The 21411-nt window shown below is 32.2% G+C and overlaps 1 protein-coding gene across 1 annotated transcript in view; it reads right to left on the bottom strand.

Moving 5' to 3' along the window:
- The window catches only part of LOC106100230 (cardioacceleratory peptide receptor-like), a 60813-nt gene extending 55636 nt beyond the window's left edge, over positions 1-5177 (bottom strand). Inside the window, exon 1 of the mRNA XM_013279021.1 lies at positions 4935-5177. The gene's annotated coding sequence lies outside the window, so the exon portion shown is untranslated. The remainder of the gene's footprint in view (positions 1-4934) is intronic.
- Positions 5178-21411: the final 16234 nt, after the last annotated feature.

The raw sequence follows: 21411 nt of genomic DNA on the forward strand, positions 1-21411 counted from the left end.
TTTTTAATAATAAATCAATAAACAATCCTTTTCCGCTTTTTAAAGAATTTCAGTTCCGAGTATGACAGAGGATAGAATGTAACCCAATCGTCGATTGCATTGTTTTTCTCGCCTCTTTGTGAGTTTAAAATGTTTTTACCTATTTACCTCTTATATTTTAATAAGAAGGTAAGAAACATTTTTTTTATTAGTGAGTAACATGGGCTGTCTTTTTTCATTCCTTTTTTAATTGTTTTAAAAACAATGTTGTTGAAAAATTAGATGCGATTTATTTTATTATCTGTTTAAATTCAGACAATATATGTCACAGTAGAGTGTTATGACTACCAAATGGTTATTTTCATTTGTTTTTTTGTCACGCAATCACACTCACGATTGTTGTCACAGCCGGCTCGCTACAAACAAGGTGCGGATTTATTGTATAGGTTTTTTCTCTCTTTTATAGGTTAAAAAAACGAGTGTATGATTTTATACCTCGCACCCCTTCCTGCATCTATACTATACTATTAGTATAAAGAGGAAAGATTTGCATATTTGCATTTTAGTATGCATACGATTCGCCTAAAAACTACTTAGCCGATTTTATAAATTCTTTCACCATTAAAAAGGTAATTTATCTGTAAGTAACATAGATTATATTGGTTTATTAATAATGTTTAGGAACTATTAATAAAAAGCGTATTACTGGACCCGTTAAATCACTAAATTTTAACTTTTCTCGGCTAGCGTTGCCTAAATCGTTAGAGGTATAGAAAAATTATTTATAAAGGAATTTTAGATCTTAACATAGGCTTAGAAACTACCGGGCTTACAAATTTAGAATCTTGCATCAGTAGATTTCTATTATTACGTAGATTACTACTAAGTTAATACGTTAGGTAATAGGTTGAAAAAAGGGTCGATTGGAAATTTTGAAACTCCACGCGGACGAAGTCATGGGCAACAGCTAGTAGTTTATAAATTGATTAATACTTATAAATTAAAAAACTATCTCTTTTCAAAAATCTCACATTATTTCAAGTACAGATAACAAATAAGGAAGACGAAGTAATAATGAAGGATGTTGTTGATCGACCCTTGATCACTTGTTTACTTTGAACCCTTAAGTTTGTCGTAAATACCCTTTAAGATGATTGAATGTTTTAATGCTAATATGTAAATTTAATTATAAAAAAAAGTTTTAGACTTGTCAAAAAGGATTAAGACAGAAAAAATGCTTTTTTGCATCAACAGCTATCGAAATTACGTATTTTTTGTAAATCCACATCCTCTTATGTGCTTTTTATTTTAGCACTAACTATAAAAACTTTATTTTATTGTGTACATCTGTTAAATTATCAATTGCAAATGTCAAAATGACATGACAAACCTTAGCAATCTTTCTTTCTTGATGTTAGCAGCAACTTATGGTCCCTTTCCCATATTAGGCATTAAATCCAAAATATTTATAAGGTTAATGGCGTAAAAATATATAGCCTAAATCATGACGTAAGTGTAGGGCTTTTTATTAAAAAGAGAATTCAAAAATATGCTGTAATTACTGACATCTTAGGCAACAAAGAAGTGTGTGTTTACGCTTTATTATAATAGTATAGAAGTATAGATAATTTGTTAAATAAAATACTCCTTTTGTAAATGATTGCAATTGTTATTTTGTTTAATTCACAAATGTTACACAACTAACTTCCTGTTTATATTTGCTTTGTTTATTATCTGTGTTATTCTTGTACTGACCTATTTAAATGCGATTGTATCCTATATCGAATGAAAAAATATTATCAACATAATTGATTATTTTATAAATAAACAAGTGATCTTCCTCAGGTTTTCCTGGGTTGTAAAGAATATTAGGGCAATTAGAAATAAAGCAAGTACTATGTGTAATCCTCTAGATGTACTCTATATTTTTGCCAAATTTCATCAAGATCCGTTCAGCAGTTTAGGCGGCAAACTCTAGCAAACATCCGTCAATATATCCATCATCATCAACACGTTCTAAATGAGACATTAAAATGTTTTAACGTGTACAATGGCAGTGTAAACTCGAGAATGAATACGTCATTGATAGTTTCTACAGTAGAGATGATTTTCTAACAAACAATGCAATTTTACACTAATTTAGTTTTGTTTTGAACAATTAAAAACAGTGTTTGTATTGCTAACGTTTACAAAGTGTTTCTTTAATGAAAATGACTCGTCTACTGTTTTAACACACTTTGTACTCTTTGAAGCACTACAGACTAAGTTAATACAGAGTCCTGAATTAATTTGAAATATTCCAAGCGTGTGAAAGTTCAAACACGTTTAAAACTCTATTCATATATACAGCCAAAGAAATAAATTCAGCTACCACTTGAGATAGCTAGTAGAATCGACAAAATATGCCAAAAATATAGAAATGAATACGTGAGAAGTACGTGACTTGTCGAATGTTATTGTCAGTTCCATAAATTTTTTTACTTTTCGATCTGAGTTAGCGATAATCAAATGTTACTTTGACTAAGGGGCATGTCCTAAACTGTAACCATCAGAACACTAATTTGGCACATTATTGGCCGTCTACTGAAACGAATCTTAAACTCTTCGCTTGGTAAGCGACGCTTTCAATCTGACAAACGTCAAAGTATTAAGGAGTTAAACGTGGCCTTATCATTGTAGGAGATGTAAAATATTGCAACGTCGTTTCAGTGTTCGACCGTTTATTTGTTGCTATAACAAGTTTTCAACTAATTTACATCTATTGTGATATTGTACTGAAATGGGTAGGAAATAAAATTCCCCGACTTTAATGTTCGATGGCACATTTTATTGAAGCTCTAATCCATTGTTTTTATTGAACAATCAATTATTAAAACCAGATAATGTCAATATTGAAAAGATATGGTAATCCTTGAGCTTTTGACTGATTGTTTTAAGCTCTTTTGTCCTTTGAATTTAACCTCTTGTCATAATAATGCACTAATGCACTCACAATGGTGAGGGTCAGGGGTTTAAGCACTTGATTTGTAATACAGGTCTTGGATTCGAACCCCACCATGCACCAATGTAATTTTCGATTTTTAAATTTCATATATACATAATTTACCTGACTTTCTTACGTTGAAGAAAAAAGTCGTGATGCAACCTGCACATTTGGGCGAAGGAGTTTAAAGATATGTGTGGACTCAACCAACTTGCAATTGGCCAGCGTCGTTGACTAAGGCCTAATCACCTTTTGCTTAGGGTAGGCTCCGACCCACTTCGTGGGGGCGTACAGTGATGACTGAACACAAAGGTGGTGGTGTTGAATTTTGCTTTGGCACTCTTTATGTTAAATGTTTTAAGTTCAACATTAAACAGTACAGGTAAAGGTTATTAATTCTTCAGGATAATAATTAGAATGTTTAACCAACTTAATGATACATTTTAAAGCTATTCAAGTCCAGATTTTAGTATACAATTCTTTTAACGTGTAAAAGAAATCCGAAACCAATTAAATATTACCTACGTATTATTTCAATACGTTGTCCTCACCTTATAATGACGAGAATAAACATTGTTCCAAGTTTCAAAATGTCACATTAACGTCGTAAGCTACTGCATTAAAAACATAAACATGTATGCAAATTTTAACAATTACGAAAAACATAAATCTGATAAAAGATAAGCTTATAAGAAACAATTATATTGGTGAATGAAATCCATAAGTATAGAGTTGATACCACAATCTTTACTCATAATACGTAATTATCGGTTGTTTATTGTAAAGGTAAATATAAAAATAAAATTTAAAAAAAAATACATTATATATTGATCGACAATCTATTACCAAACGAACGCGAAAGACTTACTTAGCAATTTATATATATTTTAAATCCTTCAAATTTTTATTTTATTCATTGGAATATAGAGTAACACTAGATTGCCTTTGACTTCGTCAGCGCAAAAAAATTATTAAGTCATAGATGAGTAGCCTATGTGTTTTCCACCAACAAATTTCAACCATCTAAATTGTCGTATTATCACATTACTTAGTAAAAAGTACGAGGTAAAATTATAGAAATGTTTAACAAATCTCAATTCGAACCTATGACCATTATTTCAACACGGTACTAAAATCACTTAACCACTGAGATAAACGGCTTATTGAATTAAAAATGAAACGGTAATTACTGTAATTATATACCTCACAGATTATACTTAATAAGTGTTTTTGTCGAGTAATTAAACGTTTATACATCCCAAGGAGTTCCACTGATTAATTAATAATGAGACAAATTACTGTCCAGATACAATATTGTCACGTTCGCAATGTAAAAACAAAAAAAAAATCAAATAGCTGTCGCCCGTTTCCCACACGCGGTATAAAAAAGTTGCCTATGTGTAGACTATGTTCTCCATCTATGCGAATTAGATAGATCCATTGGGCCGTTCTGGAGATACATAGTAACATTCATCCATCTCAATTTTCCCATTTATAATAATAGTTACTTCATACTAATATTATAAATACGAAAGTTTAGATGGATGGATATTTATTAGAGTTTGTAGCCTAAATGGGTGAACGTGTGAAATTTGGTATAGATGTAGAGGATAGTCTGGAAGAACACATAGGCTATCCTCTTTTTTTGTTCCACATCCACGGACTCGCGGACGAAAGCTAGTATTAGTATAAAGTAAAATGCAAGAATGTTAGTATATGGAGTTTATAAAAGTAAGCAAAGACCTTGTACTTATGTTTAACAACAATTATTATTATTACAGGTATAAAAAAACTTTATAGTTCTATCCAATAGAAGGATAGGATAGCCCTAGGATATGTATTAATGGAATAGGATAAGGATACATACAAATCTATAACAAACGGATACACAAATCGGCCCATGTGTGTGAGGAAAGTTGATATTTTCTTTTTTATTTAATTTAATAGAACAATTATTTAAATAATTACTTACGATTCGTTATCATCTGCTTTATCTCCTTAAATAATGAATTTAGGCGAAGGTGAAATGTTATTAATTCATTACCGAAATAAATAATTGTCACTTATTTATCACTAACAATTTAACTAAGTCCATATTACTAGGTTAATCATTAAGTTATATCGGTTTTACACATTTTAAAGTTTTTGCTCTAATATAGTTTTTATTGAAGATTTCGCGCGCGAAAAGGGCTAAGGCGTTCGCGACCGACCGCAGCGAAGTATGGTTTGGAAATGAAGAGCGTAAGATGCGATCCTGTCTCGATGTACAAATTATCCTGCCTAAGTTTTTGCATCCCTATTCTGTGGCTCTCATTTTAAGGAAATTGTAGAACGTAATGAAGTTATTGATAAATGGTATTTTCAATTTCATTATTTAATTCAACGAATAATTATTAATATTATATTTTATTTCTTGTTTATGGCTCTCCCTCAGCGGATTGGGCCAGTGTCAAGTGTTTGTGGTTTTATTCTAATTTGGGAGAAACTAGCAACAAAACTTTGCATAATTATTAATAGAAACCAGAGTTATGATAGAAGTCTAAACAGATGTTTTTTATTGATAGATTTTACTCGTTTCTTGCAGGACATTAAAACTCTTTTTGTCCTATTGTTATAAAGATTTTTATTTGTCAACTACATTGTAGCGAGGAAATATTTATTAGTTTACTTCCAATTCTGCCAATTTACCTAAACAAACATACCTTGGTATTGTTAATTTTAACAGAACATTTATATTAATAACCTGTTACAGCAAATTGTCTGATAAATTTCGGTCGTAACATTCACAGCGAGGTAACACCGACCGGCATTAGCATATGAAGTTAATTGGAATTTCAATTAACAAAATTCAAACCAAATTCGTAATTCCCACATATTGTCACCTTATTAAGAATACTGTTTACTTTATAAACATTTTGCTTTTGCAATGGATTGCTTTTTATTTAATTTTAATTTAGAAATTTAAGCGTTTGACAAATTATTTAATAGTTGGAGACTTGAACAAGCTACCGCATGTCCAATGTCAAGCTCCGAAATGACGAAGCGACCGCTGCCCATAGATATCCGCAATTGTAGATTTGAAGCATACGTTTAATTTATAAAGGAACGCACAGAAAGAGAATATCTTCTTCCAAAGCGTCCTCCTATGTCTCCTTCGTCAAATCCTCCTCCCGTTTCTTAAAAGAAGAGGTTGGGAAGAGAAAAGGGACTAAAGCTACACCTTCAATCTGTACCTCCGTACTTAGTAATATTTACAGTCTTCAGACCTCAAGTCATTATACGTTAGGAAATGTTACATTAATTCTAATATCCATTGCCAACGTCTTGGTAGCTACAATAGTAATTAACTCCGAGATCAGTGTTATCTCTACACACAATGGTAAAGGGAAATGAGACAAATCATACCAATAATTTAACCGCCTTGTTTAACGCATTATCAAGTACTTCAACAATCAATCATAACGTTTTAGCTAATACTGGTAGAAGATAATGAATCCGTACAGAAGTCGTAATTCTAACTAGTCTTTAAATCACTAGTGACTCCAAAATTTAAACAAAAAAATGGGACCTACCTGTAAGCACTACCTTTCGGATATTTTTTTTTTCAAAATCAGTCTATCAGGACCGGAGATAAAGCGTAATACGCATAAAAATATACAGATGAATTGAGTACCTCCTTCTTTTGGGGAGTCGGTCAAAAATTAACGAAAAGAAGTCGTTCCGAAAAGTTTAACCGGCAGGAAGTTTTAAGCAAACGGTAGCTGTGGAAAATATAACCCTCTATCTCCACAGGCATGAATTTACCACATCCTCGCAGCAAATAAAATATAATGTTTAAAGTTTCTAAAATATAGAGAAAGTTAAGTACAGCATATAAAATTCTTTTCGGTACTTTTCTTCCATCCCAAGATGCACATTAATCATTTTCACCTCAATGTTTCACTCAAATTTCATTGGAATATTTGATGTTTACAGATGATTGCAATGGCTAGTATTATTCGCAGTAGTTTTAGATCGGGCGCACACCTTTGACTAAACTATCGCAGAACTGTTATGCGATTGTCAACTGTTCAGTTGCACAACTAAAAATCGAGTAGAGTGCACTTCCTTAGAAGATCAAAGGAATCAAAGCGCGACTAAACAGTTGTGCGATAGTTTAGTCAAAGGGCGCGCGCTCTTACACTCCATGCTAATGTTAGTGAGTACATTAAGTTGAGATATTATGTTCATGGATAATTAAATACAAACATTTCAAGTCCTTGAGTTTCTATTCATGTGCAAGGTTCGTAATCTTTCCCCCGTTGTAAACAAAGCGTATGCTGTGTTTTACATCCACGGAAAGCGAAACCACTTAGAACTAGGGTGACCATACATTTAACTAGTGTTAAAGACGGCTAACAAAATTTCATCATCGGCCAAAATTCAGTATTCATAGAAATTTGGCAAATCAAAGTAATATATATTTCAATAATTTTGTGTAGCAGTATCGAAGGATTGTTTAGGATTTTTTAAAAGGACTTCAAATATTTATGATCCAACTCGGGTGTGCAGACCGAAAAAAGTCTCTTGACTATATATGTATGGTCACCCTAATGTATTCTAAATTTGATTTATATGTGAAATTGGCGAATGCTTTCAATGCAGGCGTGTGCTGGGGCCAATGCCCTGATAAAATCTAATAAATTGAAACATTTATTACGCAAAGATCACAACAAAAACAATGGTTACATGTGATAGAACCAAATTGCTTTACTTTCACTCCAAAGTACAGTTTAAAAATGTTAGATGTCTCCCTCTATATCATGAGGAAAGCATCATTATGACCTCTGTTATAGAAGAATTGAAAATATGTAGTTAACCAATCTGGAATGTACCAACATATAAGGTCTAGTCATCCTTATTTAGAGCGGGTGCACACTTTTGACTAAACTATTGCATAACTGTTGTGCGATTGTCGATTGTTTCACAGTTAAACAAACCAATTAAAAAAGTAAAAATCGAGTGTGCATCTCTATAGAAGCTGATAGGAATCAAGACTAAATAGTTATGCGATAGATTAGTTTCAGGTGTGTGTCTTAAGGTAGCCTCAATGTCCTTGAATTTGTCAATTTACTAGTATGTTTACTGAAGAAATCAGTATGTTTACTTATAAACAATGATAACGCGTTTATTCCTGTGACCAAAAATTACTTCTGAGTAAGCTCTTGCTGTTGACATTTGTAAAGCCGTGATCTTTAAAGGAAACGATCTTAATGGTTTTAACACATTACATAAATACTCTTACGTGGTGAGTGTTAATTTTTACACTACGTATAATCTTGCATCAAGTAGTTATACAAATAAAAATAATGCAATCTTAGATACTATTGCTAAAAAAATATATTTTAACTTTAAGTCCGTAACTGACAAAAATTTTCTCATTATACATACGTCAGAAAATAGATTCATAAACAATATCAAGGTTCAAATTATAAATAAACTTCCATTTCATTCATGATCTTAAGAAATTTAACAAGAATAGGTAATCCAATATTTTCATGAGCCTTTGAAATATTTTAATTACAATTTCCCCTTACTGTGTTCGATGGATTCATTAACTAAACAATAAGTACAGAGATTAAACGCTCTACTTCTTTTATATAAAAAATCTGTTTACTTATATATTTAAAGGTGGGAATTTACAAGCTAGGGTTCAAGCATGCAAATACTGGAAAGTGCTAACTACAGGCAAATGTAAACACTAACAAGGTATGCCAATATATAGCCAGCACAATATTTGATTCGGTAATAGCTATGCATGCAAGTTAAGGGATGGTATTGAAGGGTTTGAACATAACAGACATGTCCTGTGTACTGTCTCGTGAACTGGTATTCAAGCTACTATTCCATTTTACTACGTGTATTTCTGACCTTATACTTAGTAATTAAATCTTCTTAATTGACTGTCTATAATTTAAAAAAATGCCCTACCTATTGGAGGGTAACGTCTTTTATGAGAATGTTTATTGTAATATATCATACTGGTTGCTGCTGGCATCTTCGTCCGCGCAGAAATAAAAAATGTAATAAATGTAGCCTATGTTACTCAGTGGTAACGAAGCTATTTATTGGTGAAAGAATTTTTCAAATTCCAAATATTTCCTCCTTATAATAACAGATTGAATGATATTACGTCATTTCTTTCTTGTGAATTTTTCCGATTAATTATAAGTTAATTGTGGTTTTTTTAATGATTTACTAGTATAAAAATTCTTCTAAACTCTCAGCAACACTTTGCATCTTTTTCTGTCACTACATACATTGATTTATTTCGCAAATAAAATTTATTAAGATTGGTCAGTCTCCGAAGACCGTAGAATTTCGACCTTCGTTACATTGAAAGGAAATTACGTTTGGGGGAAAATTTTCGGCAACGTTATGACTCAATCTAGACTGAAGCCTTTCTGGTAAAATTACGCACTACTGTTTTAATCAAATGTCTTTTATACAAAGTAATCTCGAATGTACAAGCTTTCTATGTTATTAAGAGCGCACACCTTTGACTGAACTATCGCTCAACGGTGTAATCGTCGATTGTCGATTGTTTCACAGCCATTTCAAATGTTTTTACAACTAAAAATCGAGTAGTGTGCGCATCTCCATAAAGGAAATAGGAAAAAGACGAAGACTAAACAGTTGTGCGATAGATTGGTTTCAGGTGTGCGCACGCTCTAATAACTTGCGTTGTTATCTATAACCTTACTAATCTTACTTAACATTATAAATGCGAAAGTTTAGATGGATGGATGTTTGTAAGAGTTTGTAGCCTAAACGGATAAACGGATCTTGATGAAATTTCGCACAGATGTAGAGGATAGTCTGGAAGATGACATAGGCTACTCACTTTTTTCAATTTCCATGGGAACGAAGTTACGGGCGAAAGCTAGTCTCGATAAACACGGAAAAAATAATGCCAGAAATATGAAATCACATGATGATACATCGTTAACATTAAATTAATATTAATAAACAGCATTCGCTTAGTTTGTAAGCACTGTTTTACACCGGAAAGTGAAAATCATAAAATTATTTTATAGCTCAGATGTTTGTGCTGATTCTGAAGACTAATTATGAGGAAATTACTCACTAAATAACATAAATACTTATCTGTTGAAGATCACTCGAATATAGTAATTATTAAGTCTTATTAAGTGAACCCCTTAGTGGCCAATTAACGTATTTTCGTGCGACAGTAAAACAATAATTAACATGTATTGTTGTATTTCTTACTTATATGTTATCTTAAAGAAAATCGTATAGAATACTCTGTATACATTCTTTTAAATCTATACTAACATTATCAAGAGGAAAGATTTGTATTTTTGTATGTACTGAAATAACGCATAAAGTACTGGGCCAATTCAAAAATTCTTTCATCATTAAAAAGCTACGTCATCAGTGAGTAATATAGAACTTTTTATTATTTTTAATTAAACGCGGGCGAAGTAAGAGCAACAACTAGTTAATTATAAACACTGTACTTATTTTAAAACAATGCCAATTCAGACACCAACGATTCAATACATAATAGAAAGAAATAAATCGAAACTTCAATAAAGCGCAGAAGGCGAATTGCAAAATGATGTAAATTCGTATTGAACGAAGCGACAACGAATAGTTTTAGTTTGTGGACGACAGTTACTTGCATTCACACTTTATTTATCGCATTGCACTGTGCTGGGAATAACTTCTGATCGTTTACTATTTCTGTCTGTCCTCTATGTTTCGATTTGATACATATATAACCGAATCCATACTAATATAATAAAGCGTAAACACACACTTCTTCGTGGCGTAGGATGTCAGCAATCACAGCATGTTTTTGTATAATTATTTCTTTAATAAATAGCCCTAAACTTACGACACGCTTTAGGCTATATATTTTTACGCTATTAAACTTAGGGGTATCGAAAAAAACTTCATGTGGGAAAGGAACAATAAACACCAAGCTACCAACATCAAGGAAGCAAGATTGCCATGGCACGGTATCGGTATCCAATGTCCAAGGCCTTCATTGTCATTTGTGCATTTTGAATTTTGATATTTGCAAATAAGAATTAGACAAATATAAACAATGAAATAAAGTTTTTATAATAACGTGCGGACGAAGGCACACGGGAAAGATTTGTATTTTTGTATGTATTGAAATAACTAAAAACTACCGAGTTGATTTTAAAAATTCTTTCACCGTTAGAAAGGTAATTTATCTGTTAGTAACATAGGCTGTGTTATTCTTTTTTTTATTCACGCGGACATAGTCGCAAGCAATAGCCAGTAACGATATAATATACTTTTATACATGTTTCGCAATCAATTCATACTTAGAAAGTTCCTGAGACTAATAGGTCTTTTTCACAGCCTTGTCGGTATGACGTTAGTCTACCGACGGTAGGATCCTGGTCTATAAAGACAACGTTACTCTCCATCGCCATCAATTACCAACTGCTGTGTTAAATGCATTTCCAACTGTGTACAATGCCATTAAATTGTATGGAATAACTTAATAGCCTTTTTATGTAACGTTCTGACAGAAACCGGTATGCGTTGAAATCCATAAGTAAGGAAAAAATGTAATTTTAAAATTAGTTTTGAAGTAAGTATTATGGAGTTAGTGTTGTAGAAGAAAATTTCGTGTTTAAACCAAAAGATTAAACCATATTTAGCCTTTCTTTAAGGTTATTATGCTTAAAGTTAAATTAAACATTCTTTACGTACGCCTTCAATTAGATTGCATTTACTTAATGACCGCAGTCCAAATGGCGAAAGTTTTTTTCATTCAGTTTTGTTAACAGCTTTTTTGTTAAACTTATTAACACATTTTCTTTAATGGCTTCTTTTATTGTCTTATCTTTAACTTTAATTAGGAATTTGTGTTTCCAAAAATTCCTAAACCATTTTTAAAGAAAACATAGCTTTTAGAATAAAAAAAATAAAGATAATTGCATTTTAACACGATAAAAGTAGTTAAATACTCATTAAATTCACGACAGTATCATAATTCATACAATTTCTTTATAAACAAACAAACATTTACAAACTGCGCAGTAACATGCATTCATCGAAAACACCAATAAATTAAACAAAACAAAGTCTCAATCCAAAGTACTTGCGATAGAGTGTTTCAATTGGTTTGCATTTCACTTAAAATACAACGAGATTCTCGAGCGATCCGGAAATAGCCCCCCGGATAAGTGCAATCGAACGCAGTTTGGGAAATCATCTTCCGACGATCTGTTGCAATTGATCTGTGCACGCTTTTCCTGGTTGCTATTTCATAATCTTTCGATAAACTGTATAGTAACACAGTCCGATCGAGCGAGATATCGAAGTTGTTTTTGTACAACAATAACAACAACAAAATATACACATTGTAAACAATGTATAAAGAAAATAGAGATAAGAAATTTTAAGAAAGTTTCGCCATTTATCTTCTGCTTTGTTCAACATTTTATACCAAAGTAGGTTAAAATCTTTGTAATGTTTAATCGACTTTAAAATCTTGATTGTTGTCATCATAATTATATCTTTGGTATATTCCATTTATTTCTATGAATTTAACAAATCAGCCAAAAAGTTTGTTAATGTTTCTAAAACACAAGAAATGTCTCATCATACTCTGCATTAAAAAATGCGAAAGTTTAAATGGAGGGATGTTTGTTAGAGATTGTAGCTTAACGGTTGAACGGATCGGGATCAAATTTGGCATAAATGTAATGTGAAAGAACACAGGCTACTTACGTTTTTAATTTCTTGCTGACGAAGTCGCGGGCGAAATCTAGTAAGACATAAACTATACCAATTGTGTGATTCATCCATTCTACAAAGGTACAAGCAGCGTATCTTAACTCTATTTGGCAAGTCGTTTGACTTGTCAATCGCGTGACCGTAGCGATTATGTCAATGAAGTGCATTTAATTATCTTAACCGTAAGATAAAAACAGTTTTGTTTTTTTATGATGTCCATGGATGCTTTATCTGTGTGAAATCTTTAGTTTGTTTATGGTAATATTCATTTGTAAGGTTTGTATTCTATTGTACAAATAGTGACTTGACTTCCTCAGGAAAATGTTACAATAAACAATTGAATTCTACATTGTATTTAAAAACAACAGTCATTAAGATGCTAGTCGGTGACACTGGACTAAGAGAGGCGCTTTTAGACTAAACTATCGCATAACTTTTGTGCGATAGTCTCTGTTTCGCTGCCAATTCAACTTGTTGTTCATCTAAAAATCGAGTAGTGTGCGCACCTACATCTATACTATTATAATAAAGCGTAAACACACACTTCTTTGTTGCCTAAGATGTCAGCAATTACAGCATGTTTTTGAATAATTATATCTTTAATGAAAAGCCCTACACTTACCTCACACTTTAGGCTATATATTTTCACGCCATTAAACTTAGGGGCTAAATGTTTTGGATAAAAACGCTAATGTGGGAAAGAGACCATAAGTTGCTGCCAACATCGAGAAAGCAAGATTGCCATAGTAAGGTAATTGGTATTTTGACATTTGCAATTCAGAATTTAACAAATGCAGACTGTTTATGCCTCTTATTATATGGACATAATGAAACGCCGGTACTTAGCTTCCTGATTGTTTAATTTCTATGTTACATTTTGGTTGTAATAAGAATGAATAGATTAGCGCGAGATACGATGCATGACCGCGCAGATTGATCGACGAAGTGTAAAGGGAGTGAATGAATGTACAATTGAGAGTGGCCACCTGAAGCTGCCATTTTAGCCACTTTGCCACCTTGTGTTATAAAAAAAAAACAATAGGGATGTCCGTGTGACGCTGTTGCTAGTGGCATAGGCACCAACACAAACATTCAATTTATATATTCATGCGGATGAAGCCGCACGTGAACAGCTAGTTAGTAACTAAATTGTAATCTTAATTGAAATCTTTGAAGATATGATCTGTTATACGAATTTGAATATTAACAACAAATATCATAAACCAACATAAGCACCTAAGTAGAAACTTAGTAACTCATGTCGTAATAAGTTAGACATAATATTGCTTTAGTGTTCACTTTTACATAGTAACATAAGGTTAATTATTCCAGTAACCCGGATAATAGAGGTAAATTATTTAACAGTACAAATTAACGTAAAATATTTTGATCAGATTTTAATTAATAAACTATTTGTTTTAGTTACTAGCTGTTGCTCGCGACTGCGTCCCCGTTTAATTAAAAAATAATAATAGTTATAGCCTATGTAACTCGCAAATACATACCCTTTCTAACGGTGAAAGATTTTTTGTAATCGGACCAGTAGTTTTGGTGTTATTTCAATATATACAAAAATACAAATCTTTCCTCTTTGTAATATAAGTATACATGAAATCGCTTTCTACTTAAATCAAAGTTGGAAAAATTTCCTACATTAGACACTTTTTCTTAACAATTTTGAGCAGATTTATCAAAGAATGAAATATAGAAGAAAAGAAAACTTAAATAACAGTAAGTTGTTTCAGCATCGATTACAATAATTCTAAGATATTGAGTTAAAAAAATATTTTTAATTCAAACATTTATTAAAAACTATAGTGCGGTTACATAATATATATTCAGTTATGGTAACTGTGAAGACTATAATTGGTTATAACCATTTAATACTATGCTTGTGGTAGATTATTATCGTCTTCAAACGAAGCAGACAAATCGATCGTCACTTGTCTAGCGCTACTCATAAAGTCAAGTTAAAACTTTCACAGCGTTAAATTGAATCATTTAATAACAGCTTAACTAGATTTCCCTCGAGGATGAAATGTAGATGTATTTGACGTTAACTGCAAGCTTTATGAAGATGAGCATGTATTATAAAGAAATAATTTTTTATTGTATTAATTGTATTAACAAAAGCGTGTAAAGATCATTCCAAGTAACCCGCATGACTACCTGTTCTAAATTTAAACCGATAATGAACGCGCTACGAATCAAAGGTGAATCATTATCACGGAACATGTATTTGAAACGTGAAATGCCAACAACATTCAAATCGAAGCACCTACGCTTAACATTTTCTTTACCAAACAACATTTTATCCATATGCATATAACGTACGTGTTATGTGGAATACAAAGTCAATACTGAAGACATAATGGAATTCATTTTTTTTGTTAACGCCTGGTAAAATCAAAAAGCAAATAAACTATATCGTAAGTTAATGTTCCATATTTAAAATGGAAGGCGCATGCAATTATAATACTTAATCTAATTAACTACTCCTAAACTATTCACTAAGTAATATTTCTCTTAAAACAATTTTGCAAGTAAATTCCTATAAAATTTAAATATTATAATATATGGTTAGCGTAGCTCGTAAGTAATTCGGGTGAACGCCACTTTGTCGGTATTAATTACGTATTCTAGCATTTGTTAATTCAATGTTATTTCGCTCTTGAAATTCAGCCTCTTACATTTATATTAGGTTTAGTAATTTACACATAAGACACTGTTATTTGGTATACTAAAGTAATATATAGGCCGCGCTTCGAAGTTTTACTTACGGCATTTTTTCACATTTTACATTCGACAGATCACTAATACATTTTATATGGCCATGAAAAATGTATCCTACTGCCATGGAAGTGTAGCTTGTAATTATAAATTAGATCATATTTACTTCGATAATTCTTCACATTCTATTTTTGATTCTATTGTTTTTGATTCCATTGTATTGTTCGAAAGGGTCTGGTGTTAATTAGGCAAAGGTGTTCAGAAAAAGTTTGCGCCTCGCTCCCGAGACACAAATAATAACCACGTAATGTTTGGGAGTAAATTTAACACTAGTTTTCCGGCAAACTGTTTGTTTTGCTAATTGTTCTTTGTAGCAATTTGTTGTCTAAATGATACTTGTTTATTTATCCGTATCATGCTGTACTAGCTACATTTTTGATAAACATAGAACCAAACCTAGCATTTACTTAAAACTGATTGTCTGGGTAGATATCTGTAATATAGATTACTAATGTCTAAGTAATACCTTCATACCCATACATCTCTATCAGCCTTTACATAAATCTTACTAAAATAGCGTCTCTATCGTAGTAGAGTCCGCTTTAACATTGCACTATAAAGCCGGCTGGACCGGTTCAATACCACGACCACACAGAAGTGAAGTGGGAGTAATTCCGGGTATCGTCTTATGAGTGTGGTACCGGAGACTCGGTTTTAGTCCCTTTTCCTTTTCTTTAGAAAGGATGAAAAGGAAAAGTGGATTTGATAGCGGAGGAGACGCACAGGAAGGGGAAATATCCTGTTTATGTGCGTATCCTCTTCCATCGATTAAGGGTAGACAACGCATCTGCAATCTCCGATGTCTATGGGCAGCGGTCGCTTCGCCATTTCAGCGGATTCAGGTGACCGCTTGCTCGTTTGCCACCTTCCAATACAAAAAGAAATAAAAAAATCCCTGGACAAAAATTTATGACTTTTCGTATCATTATGTTAATTCTTGTGTATTTTGATAAACATCCTAGTAATTCGTCGAATCCATAACTAAGTGGGTTTATTGTAAACAATTATTTACACGCAAGATAGCGTAATTAATATTTGTCCTAAGTTTCAGGCATAATTTAAACAAAACATTTAACCACATAACCGGCTAGTAACCAGTCAGGTTCCCGAGTTAGTAGATTTGTTTATTATTTTTATATGTACTTAAACATGTTGTTCCAGTGAAAACCCACAGTTATTCTTGTCTTACTAATATTATAAATGCGAAAGTTTAGACAGTTTAGTTAGTTAGAGTTTGTAGCTTAAACTGCTGAACGGATCTTGATGAAATTTGGCATAGATATAGAGGATAGTCTGGAAGAACACATAGGCTAGTCGCTTTTGTTTTTTTTTAATTCCTTGCAGACGGTTTCGCGTGCGAAAGCTAGTAATAAATAAAGCTTTTATGTTTCTTATCAAACTGATTCATTTTTCCAAAACAAAAGAAGTTTTTGAGTTTTTTTTATTCTAGTTCTGTTTTACTTTAGGAAAACTTTTAACAAAAGAACAAAAGGGTCACTAAAGAACGAAAAAGGACAAAGGGGACTAGAGCAATTATCAAGGCGAAGTAGAAAAGTATTTGGAACAGTTCCGGGTTTGGTAATCTGATATTACTTACTTAGGAAAGTAATAAATACGGCTAATACAGAAGCAGTTGGAGAAGAATTTATTGCTCAACGTGCGAAGACTTAAAATAACTTATATTCAAGTTGAATATAAGAAATGAAAGCACAGCGATTGCAGTTTTACATTAAGAAATTTTATCTTAAGTGAGCACTTAAGCAGCGCAATTTGAATAAAAAGTAAAGTAATAAATAAACGAATGAATGAGTGAATGAATTGAAATGAAGTGAATAGTGAACAAATTAAATACAATATTTCACTTTGAAATTTTTACTAAGCAAACTTATTACAGATTAACTAAAGTTGTATGACTAGAAACGTTTTTCATGCAAAAAACATTTTCCTTTAAAAAGAAAAAGGAGGTCACGAGTGTTTCCATGTTATTTCTTGCATAAAAATAATTACATTGCATTTCCATAATAAACGACCGACGAAAGTCAGTTAAAACATGTCCTTTTGAAGCTTTGAGAAGTTTTGAATTAAAAATAAAACATTCGAAATGTGAATTTTTGAATTTTGAACTATTTTGAAAATCGAACCAAAAATAATGTAACCAGCCATTACGTTTTATTACACCACAACCCTCTAGAGAAGAGATTACCAGTCGTCCTACATCCCGAAGGTAATCAGAATCTCTGTTAAAAATTACGAAAATATTTAATTTCACGAAGGACCAAAATTAAATTACCTCCTGTATTTTCATTTGTAAAACAATTTAATTCATTAGGGTAATGAAGATGTTTGCTGAAATTTCTAGTACGTTAGAAAGCTGTTTATTTAAAAAGAATTTAAAAATTTGAATGACTTCGAAATCTTTTTCTTTTATAAGTTTTTCGACATCTAAAATACATCGTAGTCAGCTTTACGTTCGCTGAGGTGTTCACATTAATTTCAAATATCTCGATTGGCATCGAATAGTTAATGGTATATTTATGATGTCATATAATTCATTCCTATCAGAGATAAAGCTTGAAATTGCCTTTTCAAATTTTGGTATCCAACTGTATTTTCATTAAAAAATGTTAAACATAGATTAAAAAAAAATACACATAGAACTAAACACTAATAATTACGGGTGCTATGTTAGTTAGCAATACATTAAAATATTTTTTACATTTACTTTTTTAATTATTCCGAACAAAAACCGATGACATATGAAGGAGAAAGGTGAGAGTAATTATAAACTCGGTCCATTTGGTATACAATTCCGAATGGGTTAGCTTTAATTACGCAGGTTGTACTAACTTTTGTATTGTCTGCAAGATAATTAACTGTATCACTGTGTTTATTTCATAGTAAATTGGTACTTCTAGTCATTATTTTTCTTACTAATACATCCGAATATGTAAATGGATGGATAGATGTTTGTTAGTTTCTAACCTATACTACTCAATGGATTCTGGCATAGATGTAGATGATAGTATGGAAAAAAATTTAGGCTAGCTACTTTTTTTTAATTCCACGCGAACGGAATAGCGGGTGAAATTGAGTATATTATGTAAATATAAATTAATCGATACTTACTCATGTATCTAATGAAATGTTTGCTAACAAATATTGTAACATATAAACATCTTTATCCGACAAAACAGAATCTTTAAATCGGTGTATCGAGACTTGATATATGAAAGGTAACTTGGAGCCATTGTTTCATATTGGAAGATAAGAGAACTTGTTAGCTGCTGTCTAGGATTCCAATCGTTGCCAACAATGATAAATAACTATACGTTAAAATTATACTATTTCTCAACGTTGATAATTTGATACTATATATATGAATCCTTAATTGGAAACAACCTTTAACAAAATAAGAAATTCTTGTTTATTTCATCTATAACATATCGGAGATAATTGAGAGGTACCTGTCCTTGTCACAAAAAAGAGTCAATATATACTATTATAATAAAAAATAAACACACAATTCTTTGTTGCCTAAGATGTCAGCAATTACAGCATATTTTTGAATAATTCTCTTTTTAATAAAAAGCCCTACACTTGCGTCACGCTTTAGGCTATATATTTTACCGCCATTAAACTTAGGGGGTAAATATTTTGGTTCAAAACCCTAATGTGGGAAAGAGACCATAAGTTGTTGCCAACATCAAGGAAGCAAGGTTGCCATGGTTTGACATCGTGTCATGTCATTTTGACATTTGCAATTGATAATTTGACAAATGTGAATAATAAAATGAAATTTTTATAATTTCACGCGGATGAAGTCGCATGGGAACAGCTAGTGTTGAATATAGTTAGTTGAAATATTTATACAAGTAAATATTAACATAACTACTGTCTTGTTTTAGTCCCATGCAAAATTTGACAAGAACTACAGCGTTGCTTGTAAATTCAGAAAATGTCAAGCCATCCCCTAAAGTTATACAATCTGTGATTCGAATGTTGTAAATCAGAAAGACCGGGTATCGGCTATCCCTTTGAACGGAAGACCTTTCGAGATTTCTTCAATATGGCGTGCAATAAATTAATCCTGATTTCCCTTATATCTTCTCTACTGTAAAATTGGCAGTAAAATGTGAAAATGAAATGCTAATGGTTTTAAAAAATCGATCTCATACAAACGTGGGTGCCTCAAGACGGACGTAGATGAAGATATGATAAAGATGAGGGGGAGTAGACCGAAGGACTCTTTCTACAGTAAAAGTTATCCCTAGATCTCTACAGTAGTCTTGAGCTTATCACAGTTAAGCAATGAAATCAGAATATTCTATAGATTAAAAAAATCTAGGGACGAATTGCGTCTTTGCTCTTTTTTTAAAGTTAAAAAGATTTTGTTCACTAAGAATAAGCGTTGGATCAAAAGCTGTATTCTTGTGAATATTTTAAACGCAATTTTCTAACATGCTATTCCTTGCGAAGCAGCGTATATAAAATATACATTTTGGTGTTCTTCAATGTTTTTATGTTACTATATTTTTTAGATTGACGGGAGTTGGTTTATAAATGTTTGGATGTCCCTGCCTGTTCCTTAATAATTTTGAAGATGTTGACCCGACTGTTTTACAAGCATATTATAAACTAGCAGTTGCTCGTGACTTTGCCCGCGTGAAATTAATAAAACAAATAATAGCCTACACTCATAACGTGGTTTTTTAAATGGTATAAGAATTTTTGGAATCGACCCAGTAGTTTTTGAGTTATTTTAATACATACAAAAATACAAATCTTTCCTCTTTATAATATTAGTATAGGTAATTCTTCCATAATAATATTATTTATATTTCCTATGAAGTAAATATAAAAATATGTTTATAATTAGTAGTTGTAATAAACCTTTATTGGGTTACGTTGACGTTGGGTATAACTCAAGTATAATTAGATTTTTCCCGTATACATTATCCTTATTTTTCTTTTATGTAGGAAGTATTAGAGAAGCTCGATTTACTCGTCTCCGACATTAACAAATGAATATCAAAGGTTCAATGACCTTTGCCAGTAAATGCTATATTAATTTTTTTTTATAATATAAGGTGGCAAACGAGCAAGCGACCACCTAATTCTTCCGAAATGGAAAGCGACCGCTAATGGTAGGCAACGCATCCGCTATCTGCAAATGCGGATGCGTTGCCTACCCTTAATTGACAGAGAAGGAGACGCACATAAAGAGAACATTTCCCCTTCCTATACGTCTCCTCCATCGTCGAATCCACTTCTCCCTCCCATACTTTCCTCTTAAAAAAAGGGTGGAAAGGGAAATTGACTAAAATTAGGCCTCCAGCACCATACTCATCGGACGAAACGCGGAATTGCTTCCGCTTCACGCCTGTTTTCTGTGAGCCTGTGGTATTACACCGGGCGAGCCGATCCATTCGTGCGAGGATGTTAAAGCGGGCTCTACCGCTGTTAAAATTGTTTTTGCTAAGATATATTGCAAGACAATCAAACCGGCGTCGATGGTAGGAGGCGCCCTAACCATTGAGCCATTAGTCTATGTAATAAACTATTTTAAAATTAGTGACGTCAAAGTAATTAAAACGAGAGCTATTAGTTTAAACGGTTTAACACCAAAAGTGTTATAATAGACAGGTTGTTTAGAGCTGTCGCAAACAGCTGAAGGTGTGCTAGCATTTCCATTAAGGGTCCTTTCATATTTTAATTATAATCACCCCTTTACGGTTTCGATTGATCGACGAACACTTTGTTTTGTTGACGTTACTTTTAACTTTTTATATTAAAAAATCGCATATAATATTAACATATTTTTTCTTATTTCATTTACGGCTCTGTAAGAACTAATGGAAGACCTAGAGGAAGATCGC

The sequence above is a fragment of the Papilio polytes genome, unplaced genomic scaffold, assembly GCF_000836215.1.
Source record: "Papilio polytes unplaced genomic scaffold, Ppol_1.0 DF824069.1, whole genome shotgun sequence".
NCBI classification, from domain to species: domain Eukaryota; kingdom Metazoa; phylum Arthropoda; class Insecta; order Lepidoptera; family Papilionidae; genus Papilio; species Papilio polytes.